At 44.3% G+C, this 27420-nt stretch overlaps 1 pseudogene across 1 annotated transcript; it reads left to right on the top strand.

Moving 5' to 3' along the window:
* LOC311130532 (caveolae-associated protein 1-like) lies at window positions 1-27243 on the top strand (annotated as a pseudogene). The gene is made up of 2 exons (XR_014615199.1): window positions 1-948; window positions 22981-27243. The product of XR_014615199.1 is annotated as a caveolae-associated protein 1-like (transcript).
* The last annotated feature ends 177 nt before the right edge of the window (window positions 27244-27420 follow it).

Genomic DNA, 27420 nt, shown 5'->3' with positions numbered 1-27420 from the left:
GGGTCCGGAAAGGAAAAAAGCAGCTGGCTCTGCTTTGACTGGAAGGGTTTCTCCGGGAAGAGTGTCATTCGCATCCCAGCGCTCCTACGGTTACTTCTAAAGCAGACTTCTTCCCTGTAGACTGGACTTTGTCCAAGGATTAGGAACATAGGGAAGAGAGAGAGAGCCTGCTTGTGTGTTTGAGAGCAAGAGTTTGAGAGTTTGAGAGAAAGACAGGAGAGAAGTGTAAAGGGTCCACAGAAGGGCAGAGCAGACAGAGAAGTGTGTGAGTCAGGTGAGAGAAAGCAGCAAAGACTGAACTGACAACCAAGGAGTTCGACTGAAGTCCAAACATTTTGACAAAGGATCTCTTTCCGGCGTCTAATTCTTTTGAATACACAGTCCTTTGACTTATTTTCTCCATCCAGAAAACAATCCAGAAAGTCATGGAAGTGGAAACATCCAGCATGCACTTGGAGCTGCAGGAGCAGCATCAGACCCTCACCGAGATCTCTGACGACGAAGTCAACCTGCCACCGTCGGATGATGAGGAATCTGGTGCCGCCAAGGAACGTTCGTCGGTAGCGCTAGCCATCTCCGAGGGCGACCAGGACGAAAAGGAAGAGGATAAAGCGGGCGCCCAGGTGAACGGTGTTATGGTCCTGGCTTTATTGGACAAGATCATCGGGGCTGTGGACCAGATCCAACAGACGCAGAGTGGCCTGGAGGCTCGGCAGCAGGACATGGAGCGATCAGTGACGGGGATCCAGGGCGAGCTCACCAAACTGACCAAGAGCCACAGCACCACGTCCAACTGTCAACAAGATGCTGGAGAAGGTGCGCAAGGTGAGCGTCAATGTGAAGACAGTGCGTGCCAACCTGGAGAAGCAAGGGGGTCAGATCAAGAGGCTGGAGAGCAACGAGAACGAGCTGCTGAAGAGACGTAACTTCAAAGTCATGATCTACCAGGTGAGCGGGGGGTGAAGGTGTGTGGGTGATGTTGGGGATGTGGATGTGGAGTTGGGATGGGATGGAGGTGTGTGGGTGGTGGGTTGAGGGGTGTGTGTGGATGTGTGTGTGGATGGGGGGAGGTGTGTGGGGTGATGTGTGAGTTGGTTGAGGGGGGAATTGGGCACGGCACGCCCGCTTGACACCGGGATGGGTGAGGATTGGGGATTATCATGAGGGTACTGGACTAGGGGTGGATGGCAAACAGACAAACAATTTGAACTTGGTGAAAAGGTTAATGCTCAATTGACAGGTATTTTTTGCAGATGATAGTTTGCATATTACCCGGCTGAGTGTGTACTGGCTAGGGAGAGGAGTTTGGGGTGTGGCTCACCTCAAGGCATCATTGGCAAGTGCCCAAATGACAGCTTGTTCTTTAATATGGATGTACTCCCAAGTCAAACATGCCATTCAAAAATAAGTATATTTCACATCACACATCACTATGTTTATAGGACACAATTGCCGGATGAAAGCAATCAATCAAGTCGGGGGAAAAAATCTATATTTGAACTTGAACTCAAACTTCAATCAGATTCATATAATTCAAAAAGCGGTTTATCCAGTACCACATACATTTACAATAATATGTTCCACTGTGTCATATTTCTACGCAATATATGTTTCATTGTTTTGGTATACCTTGGGTGATCTAGGATTATATCATACTGTACCATGTGCCACACCCTATGGTAGAAGTAGGGTCATCCTCACTAATGTCCACTACCGACTACCCATTGCTCTTGCCTTTGATCCTATTTGACACCCCACCGAGTTAATACATACATGGCTTCCCATGTGGATACAGCTCACTTCTTTGGTCATAAGGAATCTGTAAGTCATCCCTTTTCCATTTTCTTTAAACAAAGATGGAAAATACCACGAGCACACTCGACTTCTTCGCCAAGAGAGAGGCAGGAGTGGTTGTTGGAAGGGGGGAGTGAGGAAAGTAAAGGAGAGGAGAGTTTGAATGGCAGATGTTTCATTTGAAAAGACACTCTGTAGTTTTGCAGCGAGCGCGGGAGCACCGCGCAGGTCTTTTTTTTAGCCCCGGCCATGGTATAATGTGTAATGGCTTGCAGCTTTGCACAGCGATGTGAGAACATTCAGAGTTTCCATCCTCCTAAATGACTCAAGCACGGCTTGGGCAGCCTCTCTCTCTCTCTCTCTCTCTCTCTCTCTCTCTCCTCTCTCTCTCTCATCTCTCTCTCTCTCTCTCTCTCTCTCTCTCTCTCTCTCTCTCTCTCTCTCTCTCTCTCTCCTCTCTCTCTCTCTCTCTCTCTCTCTCTCTCTCTCTCTCTCGATCTCTCTCTCTCTCTCTCTTTCTCTATCTCTCTCTCTCTCTCTCTCCTCTCTCTCTCCTCTCTCTCTCTCTCTCTCTCTCTCCTCTCTCTCTCTCTCTCTCTCTCTCTCTCTCTCTCTCTCTCTCTCTCTCTCTCTCTCTCTCTCTCTGCTCTCGTCTCTCTCTCTCTCTCGTCCTCTCTCTCTCTCTCTCTCTCTCTCTCTCTCTCTCTCTCTCTCTCTCTCGTTCTTGCTCTGTTCCCTTCCCCCCTTGCCTGTCTATAATAACATGTTTTTGTCTGTGTTTGTGTGGCTCTCGCCCATGCGTGGGTGTGTGTGTATGTGTTGGGTTGCCTCATGTCACTTACTGGCATCCAGATGCAGATATGTAGATCCTCTGAGCCATATTGGTAGAAGTCAATCTGTCCATGTCTTTTTATAACCCAGAATAAATCGAATCAAAATGGGAATGATACACAAATAATCCAGGCCTACAGTACCATGCATCACACACACACACACACACACACACACCACACACACACACACACACACACACACACACAACAAAGAGCTGTCCACTCTCCCATTTGTACAAGTCTTATTTTAACTACAAAAATGATTCAAATCATATCATACCCAAACGAGGCAGGCATAACATACATATGATACACAAGAGCACACAAAACAGTCTTTCCTCCTCAATTATGTTGAGAGATACACTGGCAACACAGGAACATTTAATCCACCACAGATGAGACTGTTGCAATGCAAAGAAGAATACTACATTCTTATCGGTTGACTCATAGGATTACTTTTTTGGGTCTAATTTAGATGATTGGATTATTTCTCAATCACTACCATAAATCATTTGTTTAATTAGAAATGGATCAAATGGCAGGCGTAGAAGCTAGTATTGCTATGAGCCTTCTAAAATGAAATATGTGTGTGTTTGTGTGTTTGTGTGTGTTTGTGTTTGTGTTTGTATTTGTGTGTAAGAATAAATTCTGGGGCTTCTGTGGTGTAGAAGAGGACAAATGTGACATATCATCATATTCATCTCCATTAAAAAACACCAACCACAACATATTCTGTTTTCTGTTTTGTACTACTTCTCTTAGAGACATCAAGGTCAAATCCCCCCCCCCCTCCCCCACACACACACAGACACACACACACACACACACACTAACACACATCCATGAATGCTATCAATGTTTTTGCTACTTTGGGGTGCATGAATACTGGATACAGTACGCAGATAATAGCTTTTTGGAGCATTCCATTTGGAGGCTATTTGGAGGGGAGGATACTGTTGGTGATGAATTTCTATCTCACCCTGCCAAATAGTGTTAGGTGGTTCCAATGGCAAGATGTGTACACTTTCACTAAGAGGGAGAGTCCACTAGGTGATGTATGAGAGGGGAGATGGAATAGAGTGGGAAAAAACCCCATAACTTACGCTAGTTGGTTTCAACCCTTCCCGGTGATTGATACTCAGGGTGTGGTTCTTTGGGCTTTGTTTATTCGTTCCAGCCAGTGAGTGGTACTGTGTGTATCAGTGATGTAGAGGTCAAGCTAGAGACATAGAATGTAGCGTGGAGATGCCTATTCTTACACAACACTAGGGATGCGTCCCAAATGGCACCCTATTCCCTATATAGTACAGTACTTTTAACCAGGGCCCATAGCGAATAGGGTGCCATTTGGAACGCAGCCCAGGAGTCAACAAGATACTGGTACCTATCAGAAACATGTTTCCTGTTAATGGATCAAATAAAATAAAACTTTTGGGTTTCTGTGTATCTTTCCAATGTTCTTTTCAAGCCTCGTTCTCAGAACTAACTCCAATTATGACGTCACGCCAAAAACAGCCTGTGTGATTCAGTCGTTCCTGATAGAAACAATTTTTTTCATTGGAGAGAATCTAACTTTTGTCCAAGCCTTTAGGAAACCCTACTGAGCCACGGCCCTCCTCTGATACTGTAGTAAAAACCTACTGTAACTCATCCTGAAGGGACGGTAGAACGGCGAGGGCACAGCTGGGGTGCTTTGTAGTCGGCAGGAGCACTGGTATTTATCTTCCCTTTACAAGTGCCTGTTTACCCTTTAGTCAGCGCCCCACCACCCCACTCCCTCCAGTGGGGTGGTGGGGCGCTGACTAAAGGGTAAACGGGCATTTGTTAGGCTAAGCTAATATGAGAAGCCATTGGTATGCTAAGTTAGGCTAAGCTAGGCTAAACTAAAGTAAGTAGGGGGAGTGAGTGGACCCTAATCTGTGTAAGGTCTGTCAGCGCATCAGCGATATTGACGGCTCCCAACGCTCTATTAGCAGGAACAGCTGTCCTCCCTTCCGTGTGTATGTGTGTATGCATGCATGGTGTGTATATGTGTGCGTGCGTGCATGCACTTGTGTGCGTGCATTTAATTTATGTACATTTACTATAACTCCTTGTTTAATCTCTCTGATGTATCGGCTTGGACAGCTGACTGAATGTATGTGTTGCTGTGTTCCTGGAATGTGACAGCTCCATGAGAGGGAGGGAGAGCGAGCGAGCGAGAGAGTGAGCGAGTGAGTGAGCGAGTGAGTGAGTGAGTGAGTGAGTGAGAGAGAGAGAGAGAGAGAGAGAGAGAGATAGAGAGAGATATAGAGAGAGAGAGAGAGAGAGGAAGGGGGCAGAGAGGGAGACAGAAAGAGAGAGAGAGGGGAGTGGGAGAGGGAGGGGGAAGGGGGGCAGAGAGGGAAACAGAAAGAGAGAGAGAGGAGCATGATAGGGAGATAAATAGGAAAGAGAGCGAGTAGTATGATAGGGAGATAAATAGGAAAGAGAGAGAGTAGTATGATAGGGAGATAAATAGGAAAGAGAGAGAGTAGTATGATAGGGAGATAAATAGGAAAGAGAGAGAGTAGTATGATAGGGAGATAAATAGGAAAGAGAGAGAGTAGTATGATAGGGAGATAAATAGGAAAGAGAGAGAGTAGTATGATAGGGAGATAAATAGGAAAGAGAGAGAGGAGTGTGATAGGGAGATAAATAGGGAAGAGAGAGAGTAGTATGATAGGGAGATAAATAGGAAAGAGAGAGAGTAGTATGATAGGGAGATAAATAGGAAAGAGAGAGAGTAGTATGATAGGGAGATAAATAGGAAAGTGAGAGAGTAGTATGATAGGGAGATAAATAGGAAAGTGAGAGAGTAGTATGATTGGGAGATAAATAGGAAAGAGAGAGAGTAGTATGATAGGGAGATAAATAGTAAAGAGAGAGAGTAGTATGGTAGGGAGATAAATAGGAAAGAGAGAGAGTAGTATGATAGGGAGATAAATAGGAAAGAGAGAGAGTAGTATGATAGGGAGATAAATAGGAAAGAGAGAGAGTAGTATGATAGGGAGATAAATAGGAAAGAGAGAGAGTAGTATGATAGGGAGATAAATAGAGGTAAATAAGGGCAACACAGGAACATTTAATCCACCACAGATTAAACTGTTGCATTGCAGAGCAGAATACTACATTCTTATCGGTTGACTCATAGGATTACTGTTTTGGGTCTAATTTGATGATTGGATTATTTCTCAATCAGTACCATAATCATTTGTTTGATTAGAAACAGATCAAATGGCAAGCGTAAAGCTAGTCTTGCTATGAGCCTTCTAAAATGAATATTTGTATGTGTGTGTGTGTGTGTGTGTGTGTGTGTGTGTGTGTGTGTGTGTCAGAGGAGGCTGGTGGGAGGAGCTATAGGAGGATAGGCTCATTGTAATGGCTGGAATGGAATCAGTGGAATGGTACCAAACACATCAAACATACGGAAACAACATGTTTGACTCCGTTCCATTGATTTCGTTCCAGCCATTACAATGAGCCTGTCCTCCTATAGCTCCTACCACCAGCTTCCTCTGGTGTGTGTGTGTGTGTGTGTGTGTGTGTGTGTGTGTGTGAGAGAGAGAGCGAGAGAGAGAGAGAGAAAGAGAGGGTCCCATCTTCTTTGTGTAAGGAGTGCGTGATGAGGGTGTGTGTTTTGATCCAGAGCAGCACATATTTAGACAGCTGATTCATACCATCGGCATCTGCAGCTCCCCAGCTCTGTTCTGCTCTCTCACCTCCACTACCATCACTCCACCCTAACTCCCATTCCACCTCCCTCTCTCCTACTCCCCCTACACTCCTCCCTCCACCCTAACTACAAACCCACTTCCCTCTCTCCTACTTCCCCTCCACCCTAACTCCCACCCCTCCACACCACTGCCAACCCCACCTAGCTCTCCCTGTATGTTACAAACCACGTTTCCCTAAGGGACGATAAAGTATGCTGTTCTCTTGTCTATTTTCACACACACACCTCCAAATAGTCTACAAATTGAATGCTCAAAAAAGCAAGTATCTGTGTACTGTATCTAGTATTCATGTATCCAAAGTACCAGAAACATTGATAGCATACATGATGTGTGTATGTGTGTGTTGGAGGCTCTAAGAGAAGTAGTACAGAAAACAGAATACTTTGTGGTTGGTGTTTTTAATGAAGATGAATAGGATATGTCACACTTGGCAATCAGCTAATGTTTTGAGTTACAGTGCCTTGCAAAAGTATTCATCCCCTTTGGCGTTTTTCCTATTTTGTTGCATTACAACCTGTAATTTTAATGGATTTTTATTTGGATTTCATGTAATGGACATACACAACATAGTCCAAATTGGTGAAGTGAAATTTTAAAAAATAACTTGTTTCAAAAAATTCTAAAAAATTAATAACGGAAAAGTGGTGCGTGCATCAGTGGGGAGAACAAGTATTTGATACACTGCCGATTTTGCAGGTTTTCCTACTTACAAAGCATGTAGAGGTCTGTAATTTTTATCATATGTACACTTCAACTGTGAGAGACGAAATCTAAAACAAAAATCCAGAAAATCACATTGTATGATTTTTAAGTAATTAATTTGCATTTTATTGCATAACATAAGTATTTGATCACCTACCAACCAGTAAGAATTCCGGCTCTCACAGACCTGTTAGTTTTTCTTTAAGAAGTCCTCCTGTTCTCCACTCATTACCTATATTAACTGCACCTGTTTGAACTCGTTACCTGTATAAAAGACACCTGTCCACACACTCAATCAAACAGACTCCAACCTCTCCACAATGGCTAAGACCAGAGAGCTGTGTAAGGACATTAGGGATAAAATTGTAGACCTGCACAAGGCTGGGATGGGCTACAGGACAATAGGCAAGCAGCTTGGTGAGAAGGCAACAACTGTTGGCGCAATTATTAGAAAATGGAAGAAGTTCAAGATGACGGTCAATCACACTGGGTCTGGGGCCCCATGCAAGATCTCACCTCGTGGGGCATCAATGATCATGAGGAAGGTGAGGGATCAGCCCAGAACTACATGGCAGGACCTGGTTAATGACCTGAAGAGAGCTGTGACCACAGTCTCAAAGAAAACCATTAGTAACACACTACGCCGTCATGGATTAAAATCCTGCAGCGCACGCAAGGTCCCCCTGCTCAAGCCAGCGCATGTCCAGGCCCGTCTGAAGTTTGCCAATGACCATCTGGATGATCCAGAGGAGGAATGGGAGAAGGTCATGTGGTCTGATGAGACAAAAATAGAGCTCGCCGTGTTTGGAGGAAGATGAAGGATGAGTACAACCCCAAGAACACCATCCCAACCGTGAAGCATGGAGGTGGAAACATCATTCTTTGGGAATGCTTTTCTGCAAAGGGGACAGGACGACTGCACCGTATTGAGGGGAGGATGGATGGGGCCATGTATCGCGAGATCTTGGCCAACAACCTCCTTCCCTCAGTAAGAGCATTGAAGATGGGTCGTGGCTGGGTCTTCCAGCATGACAACGACCCGAAACACACAGCCAGGGCAACTAAGGAGTGGCTCCGTAAGAAGCATCTCAAGGTCCTGGAGTGGCCTAGCCAGTCTCCAGACCTGAACCCAATAGAAAATCTTCGGAGGGAGCTGAAAGTCCGTATTGCCCAGCGACAGCCCCGGAGCCTGAAGGATCTGGAGAAGGTCTGTATGGAGGAGTGGGCCAAAATCCCTGCTGCAGTGTGTGCAAACCTGGTCAAGACCTACAGGAAACGTATGATCTCTGTAATTGCAAACAAAGGTTTCTGTACCAAATATTAAGTTCTGCTTTTCTGATGTATCAAATACTTATGTCATGCAATAAAATGCTAATTAATTACTTAAAAATCATACAATGATTACAGACCTCTACATGCTTTGTAAGTAGGAAAACCTGCAAAATCGGCAGTGTATCAAATACTTGTTCTCCCCACTGTATGTATTCACCCCCTTTGCTATGAAGCCCCTAAATAAGATCTGGTGCAACCAATTACCTTCAGAAGTCACATAAGTAGTTAAATAAAGTCCACCTATGTGCAATCTTAGTGTCACATGGTCTGTCACATGATCTCAGTATATATACACCTGTTCTGAAAGGCCCAAGAGTCTGCAACACCACTAAGCAAGGGGCACCAGCAAGCAAGCGGCACCACAAAGACCAAGGAGCTCTCCAAACAGGTCAGGGACAAAGTTGTGGAGAAGTAAAGATCAGGGTTGGGTTATAAAAAACTATCTGAAACTTTGAACATCCCACCATTAAATCCATTATTAAAAAATGGAAAGAATATGGCACCACAACAAACCTGCCAAGAGAGAGCTGCAAAGCTCCACAGCGGAGATTGGAGTATCTGTCCATAGGACCACTTTAAGCCGTACACTCCACAGAGCTGGGCTTTACGGAAGAGAGGCCAGAAAAAAGCCATTGCTTAAAGAAAAAAATTAGCAAACACGTTTGGTGTTTGCCAAAAGGCATGTGGGAGACTCCCCAAACATATGGAAGAAGGTACTCTGGTCAGATGAGACTAAAATTGAGCTTTTTGGCCATCAAGGAAAACGCTATGTCTGCCGCAAACCCAACATCTCTCATCACCCCAAGAACACCATCCCCACAGTGAAGCATGGTGGTGGCAGCATCATGCTGTGGGGATGTTTTTCATCGGCAGGGACTGGGAAATTGGTCAGAATTGAAGGAATGATGGTTGGCGCTAAATACAGGGAAATTCTTGAGGGAAACCTGTTTCAGTCTTCCAGAGATTTGAGACTGGGACGGAGGTTCACCTTCCAGCAGAACAATGACCCTAAGCATACTGCTAAAGCAACACTCGAGTGGTTTAAGGGGAAACATTTAAATGTCTTGGAATGGCTTAGTCAAAGCCCAGACCTCAATCCAATTGAGAATCTGTGGTATGACTTAAAGATTGCTGTACACCAGCGGAACCTATCCAACTTGAAGGAGCTGGAGCAGTTTTGCCTTGAAGAATGGGCAAAAATCCCAGTGGCTAGATGTACCAAGCTTATAGAGACATACCCCAAGAGACTTGCAGCTGTAATTGCTGCAAAAGGTGGCTCTACAAAGTATTGACTTTGGGGGGGTGAATAGTTATGCACGCTCAAGTTTTCAGTTTTTTTGTCTTATTTCTTGTTTTGTTTACCCCCAAAAATATTTTGCATCTTCAAAGTGGTAGGCATGTTGTGTAAATCAAATGATACAAAAAATCAATTGTAATTCCAGGTTGTAAGGCAACAAAATAGGAAAAATGCCAAGTGGGGTGAATACTTTCGGAAGAATAGGCATCTTCCTATTCAAAATCCTATTTTCCCTAACCCTAACCCTTACCCTAAACCTAACCTTAACCCCTAACGCTAACCCTAATTGTAACCCTAACCCTAAACCTAACCCCTTAGCCTAAAATAGCTAAATGTCCCCACTTGTCTGAATTGTCCTTGTTTTACTATCCTTGTGAGGACTTCTGGTCCCCACAAGGATAGTAAAACCAAAAACACACACACACAGACCATCCGCTGTAATGAGTAAACACATATACCTGTAATTAATTATTCCCAGTCATTCATGTTACAGCCATAGGAATACTTTGAGGTTTTCCATTCCATTCCCCTCCGAGGCATTTCACTTTCCATAAAGTGTAGTCTCTTCCCACACCCGCTGCGTCTATCAACACAACGCAAGGGTGGAATAGGACATGTAGTATAAATACAATACCGTATAAAATACAGTGGCCTACGTATGCACTCAAGAACTCACATGGACATTTGTAGACACAATCCATTGCGAACTGTAACCAGCTTTTGCTACTGACTCCATTCTTTCTGTCCAGGCCTGTTTATGTACAGTTCTGTACGCTTGACTTATGGTGACTCTGAATGGGATGAAAGTCACCACCGTTGCCATGCCCCCCCATTACTCTTTCCAATAACAATGGAGGAGATTTCTGTTTATGGAGAGATTTATGACCGTGTGTGTGTGTGTGTGTGTGTGTGTGTGTGTGTGTGTGTGTGTGTGTGTGTGTGTGTGTGTGTGTGTGTGTGTGTGTGTGTGTGTGTGTGTGTGTGTGTGTGTGTGTGTGTGTGTGTGTGTGTGTGTGTGTGTGTGTGTGTGTGTGTGTGTGTGTGTGTGCGTTTGTGTGTGTGTGTGCATGAATGTGCATATGTTTGATCGGAGCCCCGGACAAAGTATGTAGGAAAAGGAAAACAACCCTGACTTCTCACAATGGCAAGCTGTATCTTGCAGTGGCGGTGGAGGGTGTCTGTGAAAAGTGCTCAGAGTACTTGACACAGACCTGTTGGTATCCCGGGTAACCCTATAAGAGGCATGGTTGCTACCATAGCCATGTATAGCCCTGAGATCGCCATGGCTCAGGGCATATTTACAGCCTTGAACATGCACAAAGACGAGCCAAATTCCTATAAGCAGAACATCAAGCTATTATCGACTAAACAATAAATGTATTGATACGAGTCAAATGACCGGCATTACTGTTGATCTGGTATGGGCCTTCCAAGAGGGGGGATGAAGAGGGAGATGCAAATTGGGACACAGAAGGCCCTCAACAAACCCTCTTGTCCAGAAATGAAGCCATCCTTCAGTCAGCTGGCACTTAATTGGTACAGTGAATTAACAAGCAATAATTTGCCACAACTGTCAACTGACACATTTAAAGGGATAGTTCACCCAAATTACAAAATTACTGACTATTCATTACCCAGTCTTTGGACAATGTAAGACAGCAATCCATGCTTTGGTTTTGTTTACCTGGCAACTTCTTTTGGGGGGTGAACTATCCCTTTAAACACAACCATACCATGACGACATGGCATGCCGAAAGCCACAAGAGATAGAGTTTCGCAGGACAAAAAACTAAAAACATTGGTTCAAATCCAAGACAAACTAAACAGGAACCTGATCCCATAAAGGCCACTTCCTTCTCACAATCAAACAAGTATGTGATAGTCGCTATTTTTAGATTGCAGCCCCCCCTCCCTCCCTCACCGACCCCTCTACCTCCCTTTCCCGTGGGTCCTACTAGTGGCAAGTCGAGTCGGAGTCGCCACTACGCCAGCTGTGTAGATGTGTCCTCTGTTTTCCTGCGATTCCGTCCGTTGACAAGCTCTCTGCCGAATGTATGATGTCATACCGGAGAGGATAAGCACGCTACCCTACCCGCCAAAGTCTCCCGAAAGAAAGAAACTTCCTAAATGAATGTTGAATGTTATACATTTTGACTAGTAAGTGAGTTAAGAGAACCAAAGCATTCCTGAGACCTTGCCTTATATGGCACTGTAGACTGGAGAGAGGTGAACAAATGGATTTGCCCTTTATAAAATAACATGTCAAAGATAGAAAGGTTTGAGTATGAGAGTTTTTCTCAAGGCAGCTTCTAACATGTAGATTTTCATCATTGTGTTATGAATCACTGGTTTCAATCTTGAATTCAAATGGGAAACATTATGGGCTTGTAATAGTAAAAACAATACATTCGGCTTTATGTGAGCAATTTGGATGGTGTGCAACACTAAAAAAGGTACAATTAGGGGGCATTTTACATTTACATTTACATTTTGAAAGCACTGTCAAACACAAGTGACGGAGCCTGTGTGTGTGTGTGTGTGTGTGTGTGTGTGTGTGTGTGTGTGTGTGTGTGTGTGTGTGTGTGTGTGTGCGTGTGTGTGTGTGTGTGTGTGTATCCAAAGAAGAAGGGGGCACTTCCTTTAACACTGTTCCTCTCCACACAACTTCCTACTGGGCACAGACGTCAGTTCAACGTTTAGTTTTGATTTACATTTGGTTGAGTTTTCAACTAACGTGAATTCAATGTGAAATCAACAAAAAATGTCACCATGTCATTGGATTTAGGTTAATAGTTGGGTGAAAGCCACAAAATGCCAAATGCCCTTAAGTTGATGACTTCTTGCAAATCCAATCAGTTTTCCACGTTGATTCAACGTCATCACATTGATTTTGGGGGTTGAAATGACGTGGAAACAACGTTGATTCAACCAGTTTTTGCCCAGTGGGTTGAGTCTGCACTCAGACAAAACATATAAGGACAACCCCTGCATTCACTGTACTGTATCAAGAATACTATGGCACTGCTAGCCATCTCACAAACGTACCCTAGCATGGCTCTGAGGTATAAACTCACATCATGTTGTTGTTTTATATTCTTATACACAGTGATGTCAGTTCTTTATGACAGAGGTTTTACTTGTGACACTCCAGTGGTTGTTTGTTTCACTTTGGTTGGTTGAATGGACTTACTGTTGGTCTGCATCTGTGAAATTATTAAACTGTAACATTTATTAGCCCTGGAGTGTTTTGAAGATTCATATTTACAGCCTTACATCTTGAACAAGCACAAAGACGAGCCTATTTGCGATATCTAATAAGCAAATTCCTGTAAGCAGAACATCAAATATGAAATCATGTGATCAGATTAGTGTATTTTGTAATTTAGGGCGTTTGTGAAAAGGAATCATAGGTCTGACTCACTGAGAAATCTTTAAGACTGTTTCTGGAAAAATAGCAAGCTATTATTCGAAATTGAACGGCTTAGCATTACACTACCGCAGTACAGGCCCACTGCACTAACTATAACTAAATCACCCTACAAAGCCATAGGAGAACAGCTAACACTAGGTAGTCAGAGCAGACCTTTTCTGAGGGGAAAAAAATAGGGGAGTCCGTAAGGGTGTGCTGCTTATCTTTTAGGAGTCAGGGGTCAGCTAGTGTTGGCCAGGCATGGGCTTACTGTAGCTCATAAAGGAAATGTATAGTGAGAGTGTACTTGTCCCTAAAGGGAACTTATCTTTGTGTTCAGTGAGACCTCACTGAAGACCTTTCAATTCAGTCAATTGATGAAGTAAACCAAAATTCCAATGTTCCTCATTGAAAAGCATTACTTCATGTCCTTTGTACCATATGTTCACTGAGTTACTCAGTTTTCCTTATGACATGACATAGTGTGTCTACTGCTCCACCTTCAGAAACCATTCAAGGAAGGTGTGGAAAAGTCAATTGCAACAACATAGTGGAGTCAAAGTGCACTAATCTCAAAGAGAACTGCATAGGGGAGTCAGAGTGTACTCATCCCAATAGGAATAACATAGGGGAGGCAGTGAATGTGTTGCTATGGCCAGTTTGTGATCACAGGGCAGAGGAGGAGAGATGTCTCAACAACAGAGCTTGTGATTCATCGAGCTCCGCTCCCCCTGAGGGACCTCTGGCATGCCATAACTTTATATAGCAATCTCTCCTCTCCTCTCCTTCTGTGACTCCGACTTTCTCTCTCTCTCCCCCTTTCTCTCTCTCGCTCGATCTTTCTCTCCTACACACTGTATTTCTCTCTCTCTCTTTCCAATTTTCTTTCTCTCTCTTTCTTAATTTTCTCTCTCTCATTCTTTCTTTCATTCTCTATTTTCTCTCTTTCTTTCTTTCTTTTGTTTTCTTTCTCTCTCCCTCCTTATTTCTCTATTTTCTCTCTCTCTTTCTTTCTTTCTTTTGTTTTCTTTCTCTCTCCCTCCTTATTTCTCTATTTTCTCTCTCTCGCTTTTTCTTTTTCTCTCTCTCTCAATTTTCTTTCTCTCTCTATTTTCTCTATATTGTCTCTCTATTTTCTCTCTATTTCGCTCTTTTTCTCACTTTGTCTACTTTCTCTCTCTCTCTCTCTCTCTCTCTCTCTCTCTCTCTCTCTCTCTCTCTCTCTCTCTCTCTCTCTCTCTCTCTCTCTCTCTCTCTCTCTCTCTCTCTCACTCACACTCACACTCTCATTTTCACTCCCTCTCCCTCTCACTCACTCACTCACTCACTCTAAGGGCCAGGGGAAAATCAGAATGGAAAAAAGGAGCAGCCATTCTCCCCCAGAGGCTCTGTCACTGTTTGCCCATCACATGCTTTCCCCCACACACACACCCCTTAGGCACAGATCCAGGATCAGCCTCCCCTCCCCCAATTGTAACTTTAACCATTAGTGGGGGAACACACAACTGACCTTAGATCAGCATCCCAGACCAGGCCTAATACGATCTACAGTCAGTGGTTTGCTTGGGAATGTGGTGCAATTCATTCTCACGTTAGTCCAGTGAAGGATTTCTATTTCCAGGAAGTTTGTTTCATCTAAGCCTGCGTCCCAAATGGCACCCTAATCCCTACATAGTGCACTACTTTTGACCAGGGCTCAAAGGGACTTAAATTGAAGGGCATGAAATTATTCCTAAAAGGGATATTTGGTTTCTTTCTGCTTCTGTGATAAAGAGCGACATTTTCGTGATGCATAAAAGTTGAAATGTGTGCAAAAAATAATGTAAAACTGATTTTGCACCATGAAAACGGAAAAGGAGGAGGACAGAGAGGGAGTGTTGGTGAGAGAGGGATTCCTCTGTAGTCGGGCAGACACACACACACACACACACACACACAGTAAAAGAGCTGTACACATGGCAGTGATGAGTGGTTATACTGTGATTTGGGTATTCGGGCTGGGCTGGGCTGGAGGAAAGCTTCCATGGTGAGCCTCACCCGGGTCCTCAAGCCTTGCCGCGGTCAAACGAGGTCCTCTGACACATGCCTGTTTGTAAAGTGGAATTTATTTTTCCTGCTGAGGTTGGAACGTGGAAATACTGACAAAGCATAGACTCAGGGACAGGCAGATACTCCCTGTCGGTATTCGATAGAACGTAGCCCCGCCCGCCTTGGGGGAAAACAACCAATGGTTACCTTGGTTACCTAATTGGCTCACAGCAAAAACTTTACATTTTTCAAATGCAATTTTCTTGTTGTTTGCTTGTTTTAGTCAATTACAAAACTACAAATATTACTTTTCAACATTGCCTGCTGCCGAGCGTTCTCAATGCTTAGAAAAACGTAATATTGTAGGGCTTCCCTCATGCACCTTTTCATAATGGCGCTAGCAGCCACGTGAGTGAGTGCTAGCTAGCTAGCTACCAACTAAAACATTAAGCTAGCCAAGACCAACAATACAAACAGACTATACAGCTACAAGTAGTGACTGGAGTTACAAACTGACTATACTAAACAAGTTAAATGTCTTACCTGTGATTAGATGTTTTCCACACACATAGCTATGAGTAGTCTACTTGGGTACCGGATCCCCACATTTCCCTCTCTCCCACGCCGAATAGCCTGAAGCCACTGGGCTCTTCTCGCAGGCTCCATTTCCCTACATGGGAGCATTGTGAACCGTAGGTCTGATCTGGTTACATGTAATAATAATATGCGATTTAGCAGACGCTTTTATCCAAAGCGACTTACAGTCATGTGTGCATACATTTTTACGTATGGGTGGTCCCGGGGATCGAACCCACTACCCTGGCGTTACAAGCGCCATGCTCTACCAATTGCGCTACAGAGGACCACGTACATTCAACAAAAGCAGCTCTTCAGCATGTTTTGTTATTGCTGTATAACAAAAAATGTACGAAGAAGTTGGCTCTTTTACAATGGGGGTCAATGTTAAAGAATGTTTGTTTTCCCCAATTTATGGGCGTGGTCAAGGGGAATTCCTTATTATGACGTGAATATCGACTCGGAATATACACGTAGTAAAGTATAGTGGTAATGGTGATGGTAAGGATAAGGAAATTAATATTACAATTACAATATGAAGGACGATTGTCTAGGAACATTTATTGCACCTACCTATATCATTTTTGCACATGCATTACACTTGCACGTCCCACCACCAAATCATTCCACAAGGCAGAAAAACAGGCCAAAAGCAGAATAGGGCTGTGGATACTGGACAGCCAGAGAAAGAGAGAGGCAAGAAAGGGAGGAGGGGGGGGAGAGAGAGAGAGACAGAGAGACAGAGAGACAGACAGACAGACAGACAGACAGACAGACAGACAGACAGACAGACAGACAGACAGACAGACAGACAGAGAGAGAGGGGGGGGGGGGGAGAGGGGGGGGGGGGACACGTAGGCTTGTTAGTGAAAGAGTGGGACTTTTTTGTGCTGACTGTACGGGGCTGCAGCCAGCTGATCTCAGCAATGAGCCCCCCACCCCTCCCACCCCCTCCCAGTCCCCATACCCCCCACCCCCACCGGAACACAATGACAAAGCATGCAGACAACAGTTCAACATGGGTCGCCTGTTTTGACTTTGCTAGCCTAGCCAGCCCCCACTGTTTGTGCTGTTTGCAGCAAAGTAGAGAAATGTTTAACAAAAGAGACATTTGGGTGTGTTAGTGTTGGTAGTCATAGGTGGATAGTCACATTTCTTTCTACATACTGTAAATAGTCTTTCTACATACTCTCGTTTATAATGTCTGTACTCATCTGGAGATGACATAACCTGGTTAAACCAGACTGTACGTTACGCTCATTATTGTTTCACTTGAGCTTAACATTCAGTATGTACACTGGAGTGCAATGTGTGGTGTTGAATTATTGTGGATAGACTGGCCTCACACACACACACACACACACACACACACACACACACACACACACACACACACACACACACACACACACACACACACACACTCTCTTAGTGGGTGGCAGAGGCACTCAGTGAGTGTGAGTCTAACTGCACTGTAAACACCTTTAAGACAGATTACTTTTCCACAGGCCATGTCTCAGAGCTAATGCACCACTCTCTCCATGACTAAGACTAAGTGAAAGAAGGAGAGAGGGAGGGAGGGAGGAAAGAGAGGGGGAGGGAGGAAAGAGAGGGTAATAGAGAGACAGAGAAGAAGAGAGGGAAAGAGGAATGAGAGATGGAGAGAGAGAGAGAGAGAGAGAGAGAGGGAGAGAGAGAGAGAGAGAGAGAGAGAGAGAGAGAGAGAGAGAGAGAGAGAGAGAGAGAAAGAAATATAGAGATAAAGAGAGAGGGAGACATCAAAGAGAAAAGAGAGAAAGTAGAGAGAAATAAGGAGAGAGAGGAGAAGGAAAGAGAGAGAAAAATAGACTGTATTCACCACTGCGGTCCCAGCAAACGAAGCAGCGGCTTGGAGGGAGTTTATCTGTGGTGGTTGCTAAGGACAACAGAGGAGTGTGTGTATACACTGTAGCTGTGTATCAGTGGTGGTAGAATGGAACGCAGAAGTAACCAATGGAATCTGGAGCAGAGGAGGGGAGGTCTGAAATCATCGAAAAACTATAAGCAGATACACAAACACATTACCCCCGCCCCCCACCACCCTACATGCACAGACACACCACACCCTGCCTTGACTGACACCAAGCAGCACAAGATTAAGATTGCAGCCAATGTAATGATGAAACACAAATCATAGACTACACCCAACACTACAGGACACATTTAACCCTGGCACAGAGTGTTTTGCAATGCCTGCCATTTGTAATTGATGGGCAAAGTTCAAATCAAATATGGCGATAATACTGTAGGTATTGGGCAAGTTTTCCTTTGCAACATTTAGACACTTCCACACACAGAGATGTCAAATCAAATCAAATCAAATTGTATTTGTCACATACACGTGTTTAGCAGATGTTATAGCGGGTGTAGGGAAATGCTTGTGCTTCTAGCTCCGACAGTGCAGTAATATCTAACAATTTCACAACATATACCCAATACACACAAAAAAGTAAGGAATGGGATTTAAGAATATATACATATTTGGACAAGCAATGACAGAGCGGCATGGACTAAGATACAGAAGAATATTATAGAATAGAATGCAGTATATAAATATGAGATGAGTACTGCAAGATATGTAAACATTATTAAAGTGACTTGTGTTCCATTTCTTAAAGTGGCCAGTGATTTCAATAGGCAGCAGCAGCCTCTAATGTGCTAGTGATGGCTATTTAACAGTCTGATGGCCTTAAGATAGAAGCTGTTTTTCATTCTCTCGGTCCCAGCTTGTGGTCCTCTGTAGCTCAATTGGTAAAGCATGGTGCTTGTAACACCAGGGTAGTGGGTTCGATCCCCGGGACCACCCATATGTAAAAATGTATGCGAACATGACTGTAAGTCGCTTTGGATAAAAGCGTCTGCTAAATGGCATATTATTATTATGCACCTGTACTGACCTCGCCTTCTGGATGATAGCGGGGTGAACAGGCCGTGGCTCGGGTGGTTGATGTCCTTGATGATCTTTTTGGCCTTCCTGTGACATCGGGTGCTGTATGTGTCTTGGAGGGCTGGTAGTTTGCCCCCGGTAATGTATTCGGCAGACCGCACCACCCTCTGGAGAGCCCTGCGGTTGTGGGCGGTGCAGTTGCCGTACCAGGCGGTGATACAGCCCGACAGGATGCTCTCAATTGTGCATCTGTAAAAGTTTGTGAGGGTTTTAGGTGATAAGCCACATTTCTTCAGCCTCCTGAGGTTGAAGAGGCTCTGTTGCGCCTTCTTCACCACACTGTCTGCGTGGGTTTGTCGGTGATGTGTACGCCAAGGAATTTGAAGCTTTCCACCTTCTCCACTGCGGTCCCATCGATGTGGATAGGGGGGTGCACCCTCTGCTGTTTCCTGAAGTCCACGATCATCTCCTCACATGCTCACGCTCACACACAGGCATGTATACCCCCCCCCCCCCCACACACACACACACAAAATCCCCCCCCCCCCCCCCCACTCCCCCCTTGTCATTTACCTTCCTGCCTCTCTCTCTATCGGTCTCCCCCTCGTCGGCCTGAGAGAACAATGTCCTATTAAATCAGGAGGGGTCAGGATATCAGTCACGCCAAGGTGAATGCCTGGCTTCCTGTCACACTCCGGTTGTAGCCCTAATGGCACCCTATTCCCTATAAAGTGCACTACCTTTGACCAGTCAAAAGTGGTGCACTTCATAGGGAATAGGGTGCCATTTGGGACACAGACCCACTTTATTTCCATGTACACACTTCCCTCCGTTACACCCGCCCGTTTTGGCTCCTCAAGAAGCCTTATATAAGTGCCTTGACCTCTGAACTTCCGTTCTTTGAAGTTGCATACTGACAGATTGGAGGTCTCCCAAGCCAGGCCAGGCAGAGGTATTCACTGTAGGGAGGCAGATTAAAGTCGAGAAAGGGCACATATGTCCAGTTTTTACCATCCAAAATCTAAAACTCGATAGATTAGTCATATTTGTATTCGGAGGGTTACTTTCACACAAGGGGGGTGGGGGTGGGGAGAGGGATTTGGGTAGGTGTGCTGTGGAACTTGTAGACTTGTGCAACTCAGGAGGCTGCTGAGGGGATAACGGCTCATAATAATGGCCGGAATGGCGCAAATGGAATGACATCAAACACCTGGAAACCATGGAAACCATGTGTTTGCTGTATTTGTTACCCATCCACTAATTCCACTCCAGTTATTGCCATGAGCCCGTTCTCCCCAATTAAGGTGCCACCAACCTCCTGTGCTGTGTACGTACGTGCCTGGTGGTCTCATGCAGATTTGATCAGTACGGTAGGAGTAAATGGGCTTTGAAATAAGAAAAGGTTGAGGAAGTTGAGTCATTACATAGGCCTGCAATGAAAAAGGCTGTTGTAACAGACTGTTAAAGCCTGCGCTAAGAGCACATTAGCCTTACATTTCATCAAAATTGTCCCCGGGTGGAACAAATATGATTGGTCTACTGGGGTCAGAACAAATCTGATTGGTTCGGTTGTTGACTTGGCTGCTAGGCTTGGGCAATATACCATCTATACCGTATACCAGGGTATTTCGAAATACCAACGGTATGATTTATACCGTTTTAAAACAAACAACAGAGACATTACAGCAGAGACATTCAATCCCCTCCTGGATCAAGATCCCTGTTGCCTAAATTGTTTTGTGCGTTAAAAAAAAACGGCCCAAAAATGTTTGTCCCTTGTGTCCACATTCGGTAATAACGTATACCCCAGTATGGTACAGAAATGGTATGACGGTATGAAAATCTGGATACCGCCCAACCCTATTGGCTGCTCGTTAAACCACGCCCTGCAACCTTTTCGCCAGAACCAATAGGAATCGTTCTGCCCTACAGAACAACGTTGATAACATACAAGTCTAGGAAATTGTTTCACGAAAACCCATGTTATGCTTGTGATGTAAATCAATGTAAGACTCTCTTCCTGGCAGCATCCCAAATGGCACCATATTCCCTTTTAACCAAAGCCCTATGAGCCCTGGTCATAAGTAATTCACTACATAGGGAATAGGGTGCCATTTGGAACACAACCCCTGTGTACTATTAAGGAAATAAGGTCAAGGTTGAGTTTACCCTCGACACCACTAGAACACAATGCATGACCAAAAGTATAACCCCAGTCACAGAACAATGAAACACAATAGGGAGTTCTCCTCTCCCACCTGCTTTGACACTCCAGTTGTTTTTTTCCAATAGCGATGCGAGCACATGGTTTTCCAGACGGCCGTAAAAGCATCATCACCTTTGTGCTTATCAAAATAGCCGGCGGTGTCTCCCTCGTTTAACTCAGCCAAGAGATATTTCTTGGCCCCCCCACTCAGAGCCCCTTTGTTAATGCCTTTTACTGTTCCTGTTTTCTTAAGGGTGGAGGGGGGGGGGGGACAATACACAATTTTAGCTGGAGACACATAGGAGCCATTTGGCAGTGTAAGCGAGTGACTCAGGGAGATTGCCGTGATGGAAAAAAAGAACATGTATTTTCCATTAACAAGCCGGTGCATTGTACACGGGTTGGCGGAACACAGGAACACACGCACACGGGAAAAGAGCGAGGGGCTTGCGAGCCTGGAATGCGAGGAGGAGGAAGAGGGAGAGGCGGGCTAGGCCGGTGAGAAGGGGTGGGTGGGAAAGGGGAAGGGTAGGAATGAGGAAACGACAACAAAGACTTGAGACGTGTTCAGCCTGTGCTGTTCAGAAACACTCTGAGGCAGGTCAAGACATCAGGTGTTTTTGAGAAGCAGCTATCTTGGTGGGTTAGATCATGTGGAATATGAAAATCAATGGCCTCATCCACTAGGTTAGACTAATGGATTACTTTCTATCCATCCTCATGTCAATAAGGCATTAACACCAGTGGAACCTGTCCTTTGTAAATGTGGACAAATTAAACATTTGTCAAAGAGCATCCTTCAAGTTTTAAAGAGTGTACTTCATTCCTCATTGGAAACAGTTGGTCTGCACAGGGGAATTATACACAAATGTTTCGGTTGAAAGCTGTCTTCAGTGTCTAGGTTCCCCAGTTCCAGCCAGGTGATGTGATGCAGTGAGGTTTGGTTAGGAGAGGGCGTCTGACTCTGAACGTGTGGCAGCCTGCAGGTAGATACAGAGCTCAGAGGCCTTGGAATCACCATGTTCCTGACAGGAAAAAGCCTGGAGGTCTCTCCACCCCTCCAGAGCTAGCCAGCCAGTGTGCATGTGTGTGCACAAACATTTAAAAGTGTGTGTGTGTGTGTGTGATCATTTCAAAATGTGTGTGTGTGTACATAAAAAAATGTGTGTGTGTGCAGTGCAAAGGAGGTGAGGAACATGACTCACCAGCATCAGGAGTACAGGCGTTAAACAATAGAGTCATTAAGCCTAGAGGTACACTGATTGCTTCTGGCAAGGCTGGGATCCATTAGATAGCTTGGACGTTGAAGGTTACTTATTTTTTTCATGCCATAGGGAGACGCGACAGTGGAAAATGTAATGGTCTTGTAGAGGAGTGGAAATATGGAAACGGGGGGAGGGGGGGGGATGCTGTTATGAGGTGGAGAACTGGGAGAGGAGAGATGTTTGGGATCTCAGGGTTTCCTCACACAGGCGTGTACACACACACACTCTCTCTGTTTCTCATACACACACACACACACACACACACACAAAAACACACACATGCACACACACAAAGGTTGTTTTACTGGTACAAACACAGAGCAAGGGTTCTCATGTGGGATTCTCATGTCAGCCTTTTTTAAGATGTACTATTCCTGTTGCTTTGAAGTTACATTTACATTTACATTTTAGTCATTTAGCAGACGCTCTTATCCAGAGCGACTTACAGTTAGTGAGTGCATACATTATTTTTTTTCATACCGGTCCCCCATTGGAAACGAACCCACAACCCTGGCATTGCAAACGCCATCCCTGCCGGCCAAACCCTCCCCTACCTTGGACGACGCTGGGCCAATTGTGCGCCGCCCCATGTCTCAAATGTTTGAGGACAAAGTTGAAGTTCCTCATGAATGTAATCAAAGAAAGGGTAGTGTTTACGATACAAATGTGTAACTTCAGATACCCATTCCCTGCATAATTTGACTTTTAACTATTATTGTCAATAAGATATTTGTAGGGGGGTAGGGGGATTGCCCAATACAAAGAAAACATATTTATTGTTCCAAAAACATATTATCTGACCTATAGAGCATGTCTATCATCTGTTTTAACCGCTTCATGTCTCCTCTTGTCTGCAGGACGAGGTGAAGATTCCCTCTAAACTGACCGTGTCCAAGTCCATGAAGCTCCCAGAGCTGGTGGAGGGAGGAAGAGGCAGCGTGCTGGACCTGAAAGAGGGAGTTGAGGAGCACGGAGAGGAGGGAGAAGAGAAGCCCCACTTGGACCTCTCCTCTGACGAGGAGGAGCTGGAGATCGAGGACGTCATCGAGGAGTCGCGCACCGAACGCATCAAGCGCAGCAGCCTCCAGCGCGTGCAAAACATCAAAAGCGCCTTCTCCAAGGAGAAGATGGGCTTGACCAAGGAGAAGATGACCTTGACCAGGGAAAAGATGGGCTTGACCAAGGAGAAGATGGCCTTGACCAAGGAAAAGATGGGCTTCAACAGGCAGAAAACCAATAAGGAGAATGTGGAGAAAATCCCGAAGCCAAACGCCAAAGAGAACTTTGACAAGACCAAACAACACGCCAAAGAGAACTTTGACAAGACCAAAAAAAACGCCAAAGAGAACTTTGACAAGACCAAGCAGAAGACCAAAGAGAACCTGGAGAAGACGCGCCACAACATCGAGAAGAAGATGGGCAAGCTGGGCACACGCATGAGTGTCAACCCCGAGCAGAAGGAGAAGATAAAGGTGTCGCGGCAGAAGATGATGAAATCCTTTACCCCCGACCACACCGTCTACGCCCGCGACAAGACCGCCGTCTACAAGGTGCCTCCCTTCACCTTCCATGTCAAGAAGTTCCGCGAGGGCGCCATGGAGCCTGTGGAGGTCCAGGGGACAGAGATGGTGGAGGTATCCCAGGACCTGAACCCTTTTCAGGGACTGGAGGATGACTGCCATGAGGGGCGTGTGGATCTGGACGTGGACGTGGATATGATGAATGGAGGAGGAGAGGAGGAGGTGATGGAGGATGAAGAGGAAGAGGAAGAGGAAGAGGAGGACAGCCATTCCCTGCAGGAGATGCACGAGGACTCAGAGCATGTTCTGGTGGAGCGGGATAGGGACAGCGACTAGGTGAGGAAGAGGAGGAAGAGGAGGAAGAGGAGGAAAAGGAGGAAGGTGAACAAGACAACTATGCCCAATCCCAAAACTGCCCACTAGAACCAAACTCCCTGAGGGCCTTGTGTATATCTAAAAAGGACTGGATAGGTAGAAGCAATACGGTAATAGCTTCCCATTGTCTTCTGATAGGCTGTATTTCTTACACATGTCCAATCCACTTTACAAAAGTGTCTAGGGGGGAGGGGCTAGGGATTGATTTTGGGATTGGGCGCTAGAGAGGCCATGAAGAGAAAAAGAAAAGGAAGAAGAATGAGACAACAAACAACAACATGGGGTTGGAAGGGAAAGAAAGGGAGAGAATGGGGGTGGGGGGGGTAAGGAATACAGAATAAAGTTTCTATGCCGTGATATAATCCTGAAGCCCATTAAAAAACAGTATGGGACTGGATCCAGGAAGTAAGGCGAAATGGGCGGTCACTTTCCCATCGTGTAAGTGATTATAAAATCTCTAAGCACTGCATTCATTTATTCATAAATGCTTATATCATTTTACCAACCTACAAACAACCAAAGGTTGACATAAAGTTTACAGTGACATGAATGATTATGTAGTGCTTTTGGATATTTTATAAATATGTATTTTGAAGACCTGATTTAGGCCCCCTATATGACGAAAGTATTACTTAATTATTGTTATTATTATTAACACACACACACACACACACACACACACACACACACTCACACACTTTCCCTATAGGCATATATGTTGTGAATTTGACCAGTTCATGAACACAGTGTCATTTGGGTGTATTGTCTTGATAAAGATTACATCTTATGCCATCACCTTTTTGCTGTGTGTGAAGAAAGATGAGAGAATGAGACCACTGTCACAAACGAAATACACGGAGTCTAACAAAGGGGTCTAAGCTCAAATGAAGGATCCTAACATCTGCAAGAAACACAAAATGTTCATGAGACGTTCATGAAACGTCACTCATGTGCTGTAGGTAGACTACGCACCCATGTATTCATTCACTGCCTGAGTTTTAGATATGAAAGGACATTCTGATGAAATCTCGAGTCATCAAAAGCTCTGTTTTGACGTGACAACAAAGATAAGGAGCTATACTATAAGATTTCTTCACGATCCTGGTGGAAAAATGTAAATCCTGCCACTGGTGTGCTATATATACCTTGTACAATAGCAATCATTTGTTTTATCAATGTTTTATCAACGTGTCTTACGTGTTGAGTTGACGGTAGACTAACCAGCCACTTACACACTCATTTTCCCGACACTTTTTTAACGTCTACTCTCCTTAAGAGTGTTTTGAAGAGGTGCACCACCTAGTGGCAATGTATGGTATTACACATAGGGACATTTACAACGCAGCCGTGCTGAGACCAGCATCTCCTTAAGAAAGCCGCCCATCAACTACTACTTTTCACTGATGTAAGAGCAACCCTTAAATACCAATGGGCCGATACCAAGCACTTGTTTTCTCTAACATTTTAAACCTGGCTGATGCAAGTCAACTGTGCTTTGATTCTCTTGTTGCGTTTAGAATCAGAATGTTTTTAATATCCGATTCAACCCTTTTTAGTTTTTATTGACACATTGACTTGTTTTGCAAAGAGATAATATAAAGCTGGGGTTCAATCTAATCCTGGCCTAATGTGGGCATGCTCACAGACTCACAGTCACTGATTATTCCAACAGCACATAAATGCACCATCACCGTCGCTAATGATCTCATACAGACAATTTCTCTATTTTAATTTTAATTTAATTTTCAACTTTAATTTTCAACTAAACAGATAAATAGTTGGATCAATTGATCGAAGGTGAGGTGAAACAGACTTTTCCTACAAACTGTAACAAAGGGGGAGGCAGTACTTCAGTATCAGTGATGTCCTGGGTCTTGTTCATTGTGGCACAGAACAGAAAACATTTTAAAACGTTTTGCAACAGAACACGGACATTAGTGTTACTTATTGGACAAGTCAAGGTAGTCCCTACCTAAAAAGTGCATTTTCTTTTGTTTGGTGCCTAGAGAACACGGCCCAGGTTTCCAAACCCAGACCTGTATACTATACTATACATAGAGTACCAGTTGACCAAACCTGTAGTTTCTACCATTAATTTTCATGTATGTAAGTGTATATAATGTGAATCACTGCCACAGCAGTGCAACTGCCTTTATTGCAAAACCAATTCATCTTAATTTGCTTCCACTGTCTCCAAACCCTCTGTGAAAATACTTGCTTTAACCCCACAGCTAAAGCCTATGTTTACTAAGACACTAAAGCCTGTTTAACCCCCCCCCCCCACATCTCTTTTTCATGTTGGTTAAATAATGCATATGAATTCTGTACCATGTAATGACTCATTCCCTAACCACTAATACTTTAATAAAAGCTATTTGATTCACAATTGCTGTATGTCTTAATTGAAAACACTGGGATGATCCCAAATGAAAAATAGGTGGTAGTGTATCCTTGCAAGTACAATTTATTTTACTTTGATTAAGTTGTTGCATGTGATACGAATAAAATTGTGAATATTATTTAACAAACATATAAACCACAGAGACAAAAATTGTCTATAGTGCATGTAGTGCACGTGTCTCACTATCCTCCGTACAACGTTTTCCATAATGTCTCAAATACACACTTTTCAGTTATACTGCAACATATTGTGCAACAACTAAGTCAAAATATTTTAATGATCAACTACAAATGACTCCTCCCCTGGAATTGTTCAGCAGTGTTCCACTCCCAGACTGACTAAACTAAACTCAACGATGATTGGTCCCTTTCATCTGTCAATCAAACTTCCACCATTGAAGTGTATGTATGTCTCATCATTATGTGTTCATGTTCATTCAAGAACCCAAAGGCTCAGTCTGTTACACTTGGTTTTATTTACACCTCTGTATATGCAAATGAAGCAAACTTATTATGCACTCTTAGAAAAAAGGGTTCCAAAAGGGTTATTCGGCTGTCCCCATAGGAGAACCCTTTTTGGTTTCAGGTAGAACCCTTTTTGGTTCCATGTAGAAACCTCTGTGGAAAGGATTCTATATGGAGCCCAAAAGGGTTCTACCTTGAACCAAAAAGGGTCATTCAAAGGGTTATCATATGGGGACAGCCAAAGAACCCTTTTAGATTCTATATAGCACCTTTTTTTTATGAGTGTACTGTACTCTATGATGTCTGCAATCCAAAATCAATCTCTAAAGCTCACAAAATTGATACCAGCAGACTGATAGCTTTATCACTGAGTAGGTGTCAGTATCTTCACAGAAGTTCCAATACGAATAAAGAATCCAGGATAGAATGGCTGAGTGAATGTGGTCTGGACTCTGTGGAGGAGGGTCACTGTGTCAGAGATGCTGTAGAAGGACATAGTTCCTGCCATGTGGTCCAGGCACACCCCTATTCTGGAGG

This window comes from Coregonus lavaretus (genome assembly GCF_964263955.1).
Source record: "Coregonus lavaretus genome assembly, chromosome: 1".
Lineage (NCBI taxonomy): Eukaryota > Metazoa > Chordata > Actinopteri > Salmoniformes > Salmonidae > Coregonus > Coregonus lavaretus.
Note: the sequence above shows the minus strand (reverse complement) of the source record. Positions and strands in the feature narration are given on the sequence as shown.